The sequence below is a fragment of the Elephantulus edwardii genome, unplaced genomic scaffold (genome assembly GCF_000299155.1).
Source record: "Elephantulus edwardii isolate Elephantulus edwardi_28Jun2011 unplaced genomic scaffold, EleEdw1.0 scaffold00051, whole genome shotgun sequence".
In the NCBI taxonomy this organism is placed as follows: domain Eukaryota; kingdom Metazoa; phylum Chordata; class Mammalia; order Macroscelidea; family Macroscelididae; genus Elephantulus; species Elephantulus edwardii.
Genome location: NW_006399801.1, coordinates 17,111,800 through 17,125,220, shown reverse-complemented (window position 1 = coordinate 17,125,220; position 13,421 = coordinate 17,111,800). Strand labels below are relative to the sequence as shown.

Genomic DNA, 13,421 nt, shown 5'->3' with positions numbered 1-13,421 from the left:
GCCTTTTAGGTCAACTTTCTGACCACTTTTGGTGAACAGGGGTATATGACTCATACAATGATCCACATGGAGTTTTCCACGCTCTGCCATTCCGCAACCTCACTGGAGATAGAGACGTAGATGGAACGTGTCTATGTCCTCAAATCACTTCTGAGAGAACAGCTATGTATTAGTTAGGACATCCACTCAGGAGTCAACCTGGGTAGGAAACAAACTCATTACTTTAAACTACTGAGCTCATACCATTTATCTGTTACAGCAGTGATCATTCACTCAATCAATACATGAAGTGAGCAGTATTATCCACATTCGATACATGAAGGGTTAGAGGCTCGAAGAAACAAACACGCTGTCTTGATGTTAAAGTGGCAGGACTGAAGTCAACACAGACCTCCAACTTTCAGTTACTGACCTTTCCAAAATAACACTACCTCTTGCCCTGAACTTCTGATTTCCAGAACATTGCATATACTCTTCAGATAATATCAAGGCTTTTCATTAAAACAAAACAAAACCTCTACAAACTTTTCACAGAGATAATGGAAATGTCAATGAATTAATGCCTTGGTGAAAGCTACAAGACAGAGTTCTTCTTTTATTTTAAGCAAGTCCATTTGACAATTAATGTCACCCTTAATCCTGGGATGTTGTTGTTGTTATGTGCCATCGAGCCATTTGAGACTCATAACTACCCTCTGTACAAGAGCTCTAAACGCTGTCCTATCCTGTGCCAACCTAGCTGTCTCAAACGCACTTATTCCCACCGCTCCACCCACAGAAGTGATCCATCTCATCGAAGGTCTTCCTCTCCTTCGCCGTCCCTCCACTCTCCCAAACATGATGTCCCTCTCCAAGGACCAGTCCCTCCTTGCAACGTGCCCAAAGTATGTCAGACGAAGCTTATAGCAATTGTAAATGCTATCCAGAGAATAAGATTTAATTTATAGTCATTTCACTGACTAGTGAAGTTAAGTTAGGTATTTCATCCTTTATTTCACCCTGGAGAAGGGAGGAAAACATCTTATTGAACAAATTATTTCTTAACTGAGAAATCTAGACCATCTTCATTGTTCCTATTTCATAAACATATAGTCACGCTCCAAAGTGCTAAAGAGCAAGGACATAAGTTTCAACACTAAGGCATGCCTCATCTCAGCCAGTCTTTTCAATCACTTCCTATGCATCTGAAAGTTGAGCAGTGAATAACAGAAGAAGCCATGCCATTGAGGTGCAGTGTCAGTAGAGAGTCTTGAATATCCCATGGACTACAATTTAAACAAGTAAGCCCATCTTGTGGGAAGTGCAACCAGGGTACTCCTAAGAGGCAAGGATAGTGAGACTTCACTTACATGTATCCCTCCGACAGAGTCAAAATGTTCCAGCCTGTACTGTTGTACTGTGCCATTGAATCATCTATAACTCATAGCAACCCTATGAACAATAGATCTGAACCTTGCACTATTTTGTGCTATCTTCATGATCTCCAGCACGCTCAAGCCCACTGTTATAGACACTGTCAGGGTATCTTGTGGAGAGTCTTTCTCTCTTTCTTTGACTCTCCAACTTTTCCAACATGATAGGGTTTTTGGGGTTTTTTTCCAGATGACTGGACATCCCTGACGACAGTCCCAAATTATGTGACACTAGGTTTCACCATCCTTACCTCCAAGAAACATTCTGATTGCACTTCCTCCAAGATAGAATTATTTGCTCTTTATGCATCCATGGGATATTCAGTACTCTTTGCTAACACCACAATCCAAGATATTGATTCGTCTTTGGTCTTCATTTTTCATTGCCTTACTTACAGATGTCTAAGCAGCAAATGAAAATACCATCATTTGGATCAAGTGCATCTTAGTCCTTAGACTGACACCATTATTCTTAAGCACTCTGGAGAGGTCTCTGACAGCAGATATTCCCAATGCAATGTATCTCCTGATTTCTTGAATGGTGTGATCATGAGTGTTGATTGTGGATCCAAGCAAAATAAAATCCTTGACAATGTTAATGTTTATCTATCATAATGTTGCTTATTTGTCCAGTGGTAGGGTTCTCATTATACCCATTTTTTGTTGATATGAACCCATATTGAAAGCTATAGTCTTTTATCTTCTGTACAGTGTTCTTCAAGAAGTTGCCACTTTTTGCAAACAAGTTGCATCATCTACATAATTCAGATTGTTGATGTGTTTTCCTGTAATCCTAATGCCACATTCTTCCTCATATAGACCAGTTTCCTTAATTATTTCCTCACTATACAAATAGAATGTTGTTGTATGTGTCATAGAGTTGGAACCAACTCTTAGTTGACACTCCAGCAGGTTTTCAGAAGTCACAAATTGCACAGGAGGAGATTTACGCTCTTTCTCTTAAGAAAATCTGGTAGATTTGAATCACTGCCTTTGGGTTGTTCAACTCTTTACCACTAGGCCACCAAAACTTCACAAACTGAATAGGAATAAAGAAAGGACACAACCCTGACACACACTTTTCCTGATCTTAACCCAGGCAATGTTCCCTTGTTCTGTTCAGACAACTACTTTGTAGTCTATAAAGAGGTCTCACATGAGCACATTTAAGTATTTGGGATTCCCATTCTTCTCAATATTGTCCATAATTTATTATGATCCACAAAATCAGATGCCTTTCCATAGTTAACAAAATAAAAATAAACACCCTTCTTATATGCTCTCCTTTCAGGCAAAATTCATCTGACATTAGCAATGAAGCTCTTGTGTTCTGCCCTTTTCTGAAATGAGCTTGGATTTGTGGCAACTTCTCACTGATGCATTGTTCCAACTGTTATTGTTTTTTTAATGACCTTAAGCAAAAAAAAAAATAAATCTTACTTGCATGCAATATTTGTGATGTTGTTCTATAATTTATGCATTCTATCAAATATCCTTTTTTGGACTAGGAACAAATCTGAACCTCTCCCAGTCAGTTGATTAGTTAGCTAAGGCTTCACAATAGGCAGATTAATGATAACACCTTGAATAAGAGTCAACATAAATCCATGCCCCAAAATGTGGACATTAATTCAGCCTCTATCTTCTAATGGGCTCCATTCTTGTCACTAGCTGCTTACAGGATAATCCTAAGAGAGCTGGGTGGATCTTACACCTTACAGAGGCACTGCTTTTTAACCTGCTGGAAAGGTAGATAGCAGCTACAAGTTTGAGGATTCAGATGGATTCCCCTTTCACCTATTGGCTTCACTTTCTCCTTTGCATGCAATGATTCTCTGGAACAATTAAGAAAACTTCACAGAAAGTAATAATTGTTATATGACATCAAGTCACCTGCGACCCATAGTGACCAATAGCTCTGAACCCTGCTCTAGCCTGAGCCAATCTCCCTGTATCCAACACACCTGCTCCTATTACCCCACTCACTGTGTCAATCCATCTCAGCTAGTCTTCCTCTTCTGAATTGTCCCTCCACCCTTTCAAGCATAATGTCCTTCTCCAACGGCTGGTACCTCCTGGCAATATGCCCAAAGTAAGTGAGATGAAACTTATAGAGTTACTATAGCAAGAAGATATGAATCAAGACCATCGTTAGGAAGATATGCATGCATTACATCTGGGAGAGTTTCCAAAGTGAAATTTATGTATCTCAAAGAAGACATGTCACCTTCCCTTCAGGAATCAGGAAGCTCTCTAGCTCTAAGTTTTAGGATCCTACTAGCCATTCCTACGTGATAGACTAAATCATTCCTCCTCAAGATAGCTGACCCCAGTTTCCCAAGTGAGCCCTTTTTGGTAGTGCCAACAACCACTTGCAAAATTCTTCAGGTGTGGCCTAGAAATCCCAAACCACTTAAATTACTCAGTGCCCTTCTTACATGAGGAATCAGTTCTTGGAGAAGGACATCATACTTGAAAGGGTGGAGGGACAACGTAGGAGAGGAAGACCCCAAATGAGATGGATTGATACAGCATCTAGGGCATTGAGGGTAGATGTGTCAGAGTCAATGAGACAGGCTCAGGACAGTGCAGGCTTCAGAGCTGCTGTTCAAAGAGTCACTATGGGTCATGAGTTACTCTGGCACAGAATAACAACAAGAAGTGCATGTGTGTGTGTGTGTGTGTGTGTGTGTGTGTGTGCGCGCACACGCGTGTATGTGTACTAATATGTGTGTGTATGTAATGTTTTGTGCATATATACTGTGGTGTTTTATGCAGTCTTTCATTTACATTATATTTCATTCATTTATATTGTTCCCCCCCCTTACATTCTTCTTAAAAACCAAGGCTAAAAAGCATCTTATCAGGGTAAAGCCAAGCAGTTCTATTAGCAAGTAAAGAATTTTCAGGAAAACAACTGAGTTTCATCCTCTGCCCCAGCTTTCTTCCTCTCTGTGCCTGTGTCTCAGGGATTTCATCAACCACCACCATCCTCAATTCACATCCTGCTCACTACCATTGATCACCAGCATCTCCAGCTATTCTCTCATGAAGGGATTTAACCTGGTGGATGAAGAGAACACGGCCCTGTCCCTCATCAGTGCCTGCGCCCTAGCCATCAAGGTTGAAAGAAGATCTTCCTGGGGCCAGAGAAAGATAAAATACTCACCTCAACCACTGCTGAGAGGAAACTGCTGCCACTTTGTCATCTTTCCTAGTGAATATTATGACATTTGGCAGCTATATAAGCAAGCTGAGGCTTCCTTGTGGACTGCTGAGGAGATGGATCTTTCCAAGGGCATTCAACACTGGGAAGCCCTGAAGTCTGAGGAGAGATATTTTACATCCCATGTTCTGGACTTCTTTGCAGAAAATAATGGCATAATGAATACCTCATAGAGTGGTTTAGCCAAGAAGTCCACACAGAAGCCCACTGTTTCTATGACTTCCAAATGGCCATGGAAAACATCCGTTCTGAAATAGATAGTCTCATTATTGATACTTAAAGATCCTAAGGAATGGGAATTTGTCTTCAATGCCATTGAAATGGTGCCCTTTGTGAAGAAGAAGGCAGACTGGTCCTTGTGTTGGATTAAGGAGAGAGTGTTGTAGCATTTGCAGTAGTGGAAGGAATCTTATTCTTTGCTTCCTTTGCATTGATACCCTGGCTCAAGAAATAAAGATTAATGCCTGGCCTCACATTTTCCACTGAACTTGTCAGCAGAGATGAGGGTTTACACTGCGACTTTGCTTGACTAATTTTCACATACCAGGTACACAAACCTTTGGAGAAATGAGTTAATGAAATAATTGTTACTGCTGTTAGGACAGAACAGGAGCTCCTTTCTGAGGTCTTGCGTGCAAAGCTTATTGGAATGAATTGCAAGTTAATGGAACAGTACATTGAATTCGTGGTAGACAGACTAATGCTGGAATGGGGTTTTGACTAGGTGTTTAGAGTATAAAATCTATTTGATTTTGTGGAGAATATTTCACTGGAGGGGAAGACTAACTATGGAAAACTAATTTCTTTAAAAGCAAGTAGGTAAGTATCAGATTGAGAGTTATGTCAACTCCAGAAGAGAATGTGGACTTCTAAAGGAACAGAAGATGTGCTCTTATATGTCTGTCCCCCACCCTCCTGCTTCTCCTCCAAAAGAAGAGAGAAAAAATGAGCCACTTTAGAGGTTTCAGCCAGCCACTATGAATGAAGCAGCAGCTGGGCAGTGTTGTCAGGTACCACCAAGTCAGCTGTGACTCTGCAACTAGGAATTGTCTAGCTACCTAAAAACTAATCCTGTTCATTAAAAATGCTAGTGGTGTTGCCGAAAATGAAAGAATTTTAAAACAGCTTACTTGCATTTTTATGAAAAATTGTGTCACTGTTAGATTATTTAAAGCAGGCCAGCTGAGGGGGACTTTACCTCTAACTGGCAGCAGAAAACATTGCTACAGAATGAAGAAAATCTCAAACTCATTTATTCCAGCAGGATTAAACATTTAGTCATTTGGAAGATATCAATGTCATGGCTTCAGTGCAGATTTTAAATGTTACTCAGTAGTTTGTTCATAAAACTGGCACTTTCCAGAAATGCATAAGCTGATTTTACCTTTTGTTAACGTAAAAAGCCTGGTTTTGTCTGACTTGGTTTCCATGCCAAACACATATTAAGGTATTCGCTCTACTAGAAGGGATCAAAGCACGTGAGGTTGTGTTTGTTGTTGCTTTTCAGTTTGTTAAAGACTAATCTGTGCAAGAGAGAGGTTGTGAACTTAAATTGTTAAGAACCGATGTGTCATTTGGACTGACTGACCAGTGACCTGGTCTCATGTGTGAAGGGTAATAGCATTTTAGTTCTCAAATTGCATTTCCCCAACTTGTACTTGACATAACGTAGTCCTTGAAACTCGTTGACTTGGGATCTAAGAGTGTATTGTAAAAAGAGTGTTTTCATATCCACCATAAATGAAATAACTCATTCAAGATCTTTTCCCTATTAAGTGGTAAAGACAAGACTTAAATGGAGTATGCTAAACATTATTTCAGTGTACTGAATTTATGTGCAAATTGGTTTACTAAGATTTATTACTATGTGTTTTTTAAATTAAAACATGTTTTTTTCTTTGAATCTTTTTCTAGGACTCATAACGGATTAGATGCTGCTCAGTGGAAGCACGTCAAAAAAATGAGTATCATTCTGATGGTTTCCTAAACACTAAATGGAAAGTGAATACTCCATTGCAATGGAACACTTACCATTTTCTTTAGCATTTACATATAAATAATCATTTTTTAAATTTCTGTAATATGACATTCTCCTCACAATTGTGCAACATAAGGTAAAATTCCTTGACCTTGCTTACTGTAGGAGAGTTTAGAATTAGAGTTTAAGATTGCAATTCTCATGTGTAATTCAATAATTAATTTCTGCCAACTCAGCTTCAATTCCCTAATATGTTCAAAGGGAAACAACTATTAGTGTAAAACATTTCCAAATATTAAAAGTGAACATTTTTACATGATTGAAATAAGAATTTATGCCAGCTTTAAAAAAAAAACCTGAAAGAATGGTTATATTACGAAGGAATTAAAAATAGCTCTTAATGCGTCATGAACATTATACAAATGCTCTGGTCTTTCATTCATAGGGTCACTATCAGCCATATATGACTCAATGGCACCTAACAACAACAATGCTTCATTAAATGTGTGGCATTAGGGAGAAAAATTAATGGCGGGGTTTTGATCCTCACTGGCTAAAAAGATGTTGATATACAATTTTCAAGAGACAAGGAATTGTACTGCCAAGCCACAGATAAGTAGGTCAAGTCCATCGTCTGCTACTTGGAATAAATATAGGCAAACTTCTGTGGAATTTTGCAGCAGGCTGACCGCAGCAGCAGGCTAGCCGTTTAAGATCATTGACGTCATTGCACATGCGCGGTCCGCACTTGCACACCGCCATCACAAGATGGCGCCGGCACCTTACTTCCTCATTGATTTACTAACGCACAAACAACACCATTTATGGCTGCAATATTGCTATTGGTCCATTGGACCTGCTTTAGAAAGACCTCAACACCAATGAGATTCTAAGACGTAAGAGCAGGAGGCGTGGAACCGAGAGGGATATAAGCAAGTGCCGGGGAAGAAGACGGGGCCATTTTCTTTTGTTCAATAAAGCTTCTGCAACGAATCCTGTTTGTCTGAGTCTTCTTCGGCTGCTGGCAGCGAAGTTGCACTCGGCAGAATTTACAGTCTCTGAAAATCCAAAGGAGAGTCAACTATGAGTTGCTCCCAATGGCAAGGAGTTTAGATTGTTTTATATGAGAACTTGGCAAAAAATAATTGTTTGTTTTTGTAAAATCATTTTGGCTACCAATACAGTTGAGGTGCTCCTGAGAAACCTTGTATTATCAATAGTTTTAAGAAAAAGGTGATTCACAGGGCTGGTGTTTTAGGCCCACAATGGTAAAATGGGTTTTGGGAAAGGCGTTCCAGTGGTAAGATGATTGTACAATTGTGAAATCTACATTTAATGAAACTTAAACATCACTAAAAGTCCTTGTCTACATTCAGTTCTTGCTCAAGAGCAGCCATTATATTCTCCACAGACATCAACACCAGCATGAGCATAAGTTCTTCTGTGTTCTCATCACCTTTATCATCATTTTCATAATAAAGCACAGAACAAACATGTGAATTGTGTTTGCTTGTAATAGCTTTTGTCTGTGGTAATGATGCTAGTTTCTAATCATAATTGTTTTCTACTATGTAATGTGCAGTAAAAATCGTACCTCTGCTTAATAAAGTACATTATCATCAACTGGAACTTGGAAAATTTCTTTAAATGTTATTGTGTATGATATCTAACTAGAAATGCTCATCAGTCAATTAAATATAAAAAAATGGAAACATGGAATATGTTAGAGATAGAGACTCTAAACATAAAAATCTTAGACTTGTAGAAGATAACACAAACTCTCTAGGTTTGAAATTAACAGGAGTGAAGCAGGACCGCAGAGAGTACAGGCTTCCAATCTCTCCTCTAGCCATCAACTCACAGAGTAATAAATACAAATAATCACAGACTGAAATCTTAAGAGTAGACATGGCAGTGGGGGGGCTGGGAACAGCAGGTGCAAGGACAGCACAAAATTTTGTAAAACATAAGATATGATAACGATTGTATGAAACTCGGCGTGAATGAAGAACAGTGTGAAACGCAATGTGAACTAACTCTGAAACCAAACCAGTAAATAAATAAATAAATAAATACATAAATAATAATAATAATAAGTAAAAATTAAAAACAAAACAAACAGGGAAGCCTACTCACTAGACTCAGAGGCATTTATATATTATAGTGATTTGGGAATAGGTCCAAGTAATATCCCAAACAAGGAACATTTTAAAGAAGCTAATTTGGGGAAGCTATAATCGGATTTTTTTTTCCTAAGGTGCCACAAAGTGACTATGGGAATTTGTAGGCTCCGCAAATAGGAGAGGGTAAAAGGAGACCATAATGCTGCAAGAGAGGCCTGAAACAGACAGGCAAAGAGACTGAAAGGAAAACAAGGGCAGAGAAGGAGGAACACTTAAAAGTGATGGAGCATACGATTCAGAGGAAAAGGCCCATAGCTTGCTTGCTTCAGTAACACTGCTTAGCTTAGCTCCTGAGAAAACACACACACACACACACACACACACACACACACACACACACACGTATTGAATTCCATATAAAAAAACTCCTAAATTAACAATGAAAAAAAAAAAAAAAAAAGCAACTGCGGACGGATAAGAGTGCCATCTAGTGGTTCTCAGGAAAAGGTACTAAAGCCAAGACTACTGGTTGACTCAAAGTGTGACTGTGAAACTGATGGAGCTTTCCCACAAGACTGAGTTTGACCCACAGAAGAGCTGGTGTGTGTGAGCGCTGGGCTTTTGGCTTACAGCTAGGTGCTTGACTCTTGTACTAGCAGAGTATCCAATCGGGAAAAGAACTGACAGCTGACCCTCCAACTTCTTACCAATTACAGCACCAGTAATATGGAAAAAAAATCTAAAAAACAAACTTATAACCCAGATAACAAAATATTAGTTCAACAGATTTAGTTGTTATGTGTTGTCCAATCAGACTGACTCACCCTTCCAGTGGGTGTTCAGAGCTATAAATAGCATGGGAGGAGATTGCACATCTTTTTTTTTCCTATAGGGCAGCTGATGGGTTCAAATCACCTACTTTTTAGTTGATAACAGAACTCCTTACCTGCATGGCTACCAGAGCTCCTTATAATAAAAATTCATTTAAAAAATATCACTAGAAATGCAAGTATAATCAAATGTAAAATCTAAAGAAGAGAAAATTCCTCACCAGATGGCTAATAATGTAAAGAATTGGTACTTTTCAGACTATGGTGCTAAATATATTCAAATGTCTTTTTTAAAAGGATTTTTTAAAAGCAAAAACACACACACAGCAGGAGAAAAATACAAAACAAAACTCTAGCCAAAAAAAGAAAACAAATGGAAGAACAAAATGAAAGACTCAATGTCAAAACTGAAAATATATAAGGAAACCAACTACTATAATGAAGAATAAAGAAAATAAGATTAGAAAGAACAAGTTAAACACTTAACAAAAGAAATTCACAGATGGAAGACAAACTTAGTTAACTAGAAGACAAAATAATTGATTCCATGGAGCTCTGGTGGCCTAGTGGTAAGAAGCTGTGCTGCAATCCCAAAGGCAAGCAGTTTGAATCCACCTGATGTTCCACTCGAGGAAGAAGGGCAATCTCCTCCTGTGCCAGTTGGATCCAATTTCATGATACACAACAAGAAAAAACATTGATTCTAGCAAGTCTCAAGAGAAGAAAAGTAAAGAAACTCAAAAAGCAATGAGAGACTCAATTGAGAAATCTAGCATTAGATTTATTGGAGTCTGAAAGTTTTATAACAACAGTACTGGCCCAGAAACAATTTTCCAAGATATAATCAAAGATTTGAACAGAGAACAAAGACTGCAAGCACAGGAATCTACATGATACCAGTTAAAAGATACACAAAAGAAAATCAATTCTGTGGTATATCCTAATCAAATATTTGAGAATAAAAAAAACTACAAGAGAATTCTGAAAGTGGCAAGAGAAACAGGCAATGCATCATCGCAAGTGTTTTCATATGAATCAGTGAGAATTTCTTACTGTAAACTCTGGAGGACAGAAGACAAGATAAAAATACATGAAAAGCATAATTATCAACCCATAATTCTTTATCTAGGAAAATTGTCATTCAAAAATAAGGGGGAAATCCATTGTACCATAATTTCTCAATCCATTCTATTGTGGTTGGACATTTGGACTGTTTCCATGTTCTTGTGATGATAAGTAAAATGACTATGCACATTGGTGTTCAAGTCTCTATTTGTGCCTCTGTTCTCATTTTCTCATATATTCCAAGCAGTGGAATAGCTGGGTCATATGGAATTTCTATGTTTAGCTTTTTGCCTAAATTAGGAATCTCTGGAGAGCATTATGCTATGTGAACTAACTCGGTTCCATAAGGACAAATACTGTATAAGACCATGATTGCAGAATGTGTATGAGGATCCAAGGTGAGGAGTGGGGAGCAGATGGGTGATGGGCAGGGGGCAGAGGGTGCTTAATCACAGGGTTGCACAATTTGATGGGTGGAGGGAGGAGTGTGTAAAGGAAAGGGGAAAGATCTGGTATGGAAAACAATGTATACGAACTTTGTGAGTAAAGCAGTATTTAAAAAAATAATGATAATAAATTGGGTTAAAGGAAAAGATATATACAATAAAAAAGGTGGTAGTGGGGGGAATGCAGTCATTCCCAATAAACAGGTCTGAGAATTTACCACCACCAAACCAGCTATGAAAGTATTACTCAAGAGAGCACTCCAATTGGAAAGAAAAGAGCTTTAAATTAATACTTTTATCTTTACACAGGGGGGAAAATGTACAGGAAGGGGAAAGAGAGAGAGATCTTAAAAAAAAAAAAACCAACACAACATGGACTGTTAAAAGGATTGAGTATAGGACATTTTAATTGAATAAATAATTAAATTCCACAAACAATAAATCAAGTTTGTAAGAAATAAGTATAAAGTAAGCTTAATAGAACAATATTTTATATTCATTTTAACACTGAAATACCAACAGAAATAGGGGACGTAGTAAAATATCAAAAGAAGAAGGATGGGCAGTCTCCTCCAATGCGATTTACTCTGAAAATCACTGTAGAGTCAGTTGTGACTTGGTTTCAGTTGGAGGGCACACAAAACCAAGAGTAACCTATGACAAGTTTCATTATTATTTTAAGACTATATGTCAATTGTTGCTCATTTGTTAACTACATTAAATTGTAAATGGTGTAACACATGTTACATAATATAACATGTATAATAATCAACCAGAAGAAAACATTAACTGCTGTCAAGCTGGTTTTTATTAATAACAACTTTATAGCACAAAGTAGAACTCTCCATAGGGTTCCCAAGATTATAAATTTTTTATGGAAGCCCATTGCCTCATCCTACTCCCATGGAACAAATGCTTTACCAAATAGCCACTAAAAAATCACCAACAATAACACTCAGAACAAAAGGAAGACAGTTGCAAGAACTTTCAACAAGAGATCAAATATAAGAAAGTAGTGAAAAAAATAAGAAAGTAGTGAAATACAAATAAAAACAGGAAAATCAGAATAATAAAACAGAAAATTAAGAAACCTCTCTAAATTTGTATAGTAATATTAACGATTGGTTACTTTGTTGTTGGTAAAGCTTTAAATTTAAAAAGTACGAACACTTCAGGCAAAACACAGAAAGCTGCAGGACAAATAAAGTATACATATGAGTATGTATTGTATTCCATACTATTGCTGTCTCAAGCAATACACCTTAGATAGAAGAGTTCAGCGACGAAGAGATGAAATCAGTTAAGTGGGCAAACGACAGCCTTTTTAACAAACGGTGCTGGCAAAATTGGAAAACCATGTGCAGAAAACTCAACCAAGACCCACACCTCACACCATACACAAAAATCAACTCAAAGTGGATCAAAGACCTAGGACTAAAACCAAGGACTATAAACTTCATTAGAGAAAAGCTTCAAAGAACCCTAGAAGCCATAATCCACAATATAAATAGTCTTCCAAGCATTCTGAAAAACCTACAACCAGAAAAGGATAAAATAGATGAATGAGACCTTCTAAGGATCAAATCCCTATGCACATCAAAAAACTTCTCCAACAGGATAAGAAGGGAAGCCACAGACTGGGGAAAAATATTTGATAATGACATGTCTGATAAGGGACATATCTAGAATTTATAGAATACCCAAGCACCACAAGAAGATAAAGGTAAACAACCCAATTGCAAAATGGGCACAAGATATGAACAGATACTTCACCTAAGAAGACATTCAGGTGGCAAACAAACACTTGAAGAAATGTTCAAAATCCCTAGCTCTAAGAGAGATACAAATCGAAACAACTATGGAATATCATCTAACTCTAGTAAGAATCAAAATTCAGCAGAGCAGCAAACAACAAATTCTGATGAGACTGTGGAGAAACTGGAACACTTATTCTCTGTTGGTGGGAGTGTAAAATAGTGCAACCACTATGGAAGGCAGCATGGCGCTTTCTCAAAAAGTTGTAAATAGAAATACCATATGACTCAGCAATTTCAATATTGGGAATATACCCTAAAGAAACAAGAACTGCCACCTAAGCAGATACATGCACATTCATGTTTATTGCTGCTTTGTTCACAATAGCAAAGAGTTAGAAATAGCCCAAGTGCCCATCAACAAACAAATGGATAGAAAAGCTATGGTAAATTCACATAATGGAATATTATGCAGCACTAACAGCAAAGAAATCAATGATATTGTTCTGTAGTTTCCACACTCAGTTGGGTCACCCTTCTTTGGAACGGGAACAAATATAGATCTCTTCCAGTCAGTTGGCCAAGTG

The 13,421-nt window shown here is 37.8% G+C and overlaps 1 pseudogene; it reads left to right on the top strand.

Annotated features, from left to right (window-relative positions):
- Positions 1 to 4,460: 4,460 nt before the first annotated feature.
- LOC102860770 lies at positions 4,461 to 5,461 on the top strand (annotated as a pseudogene).
- The last annotated feature ends 7,960 nt before the right edge of the window (positions 5,462 to 13,421 follow it).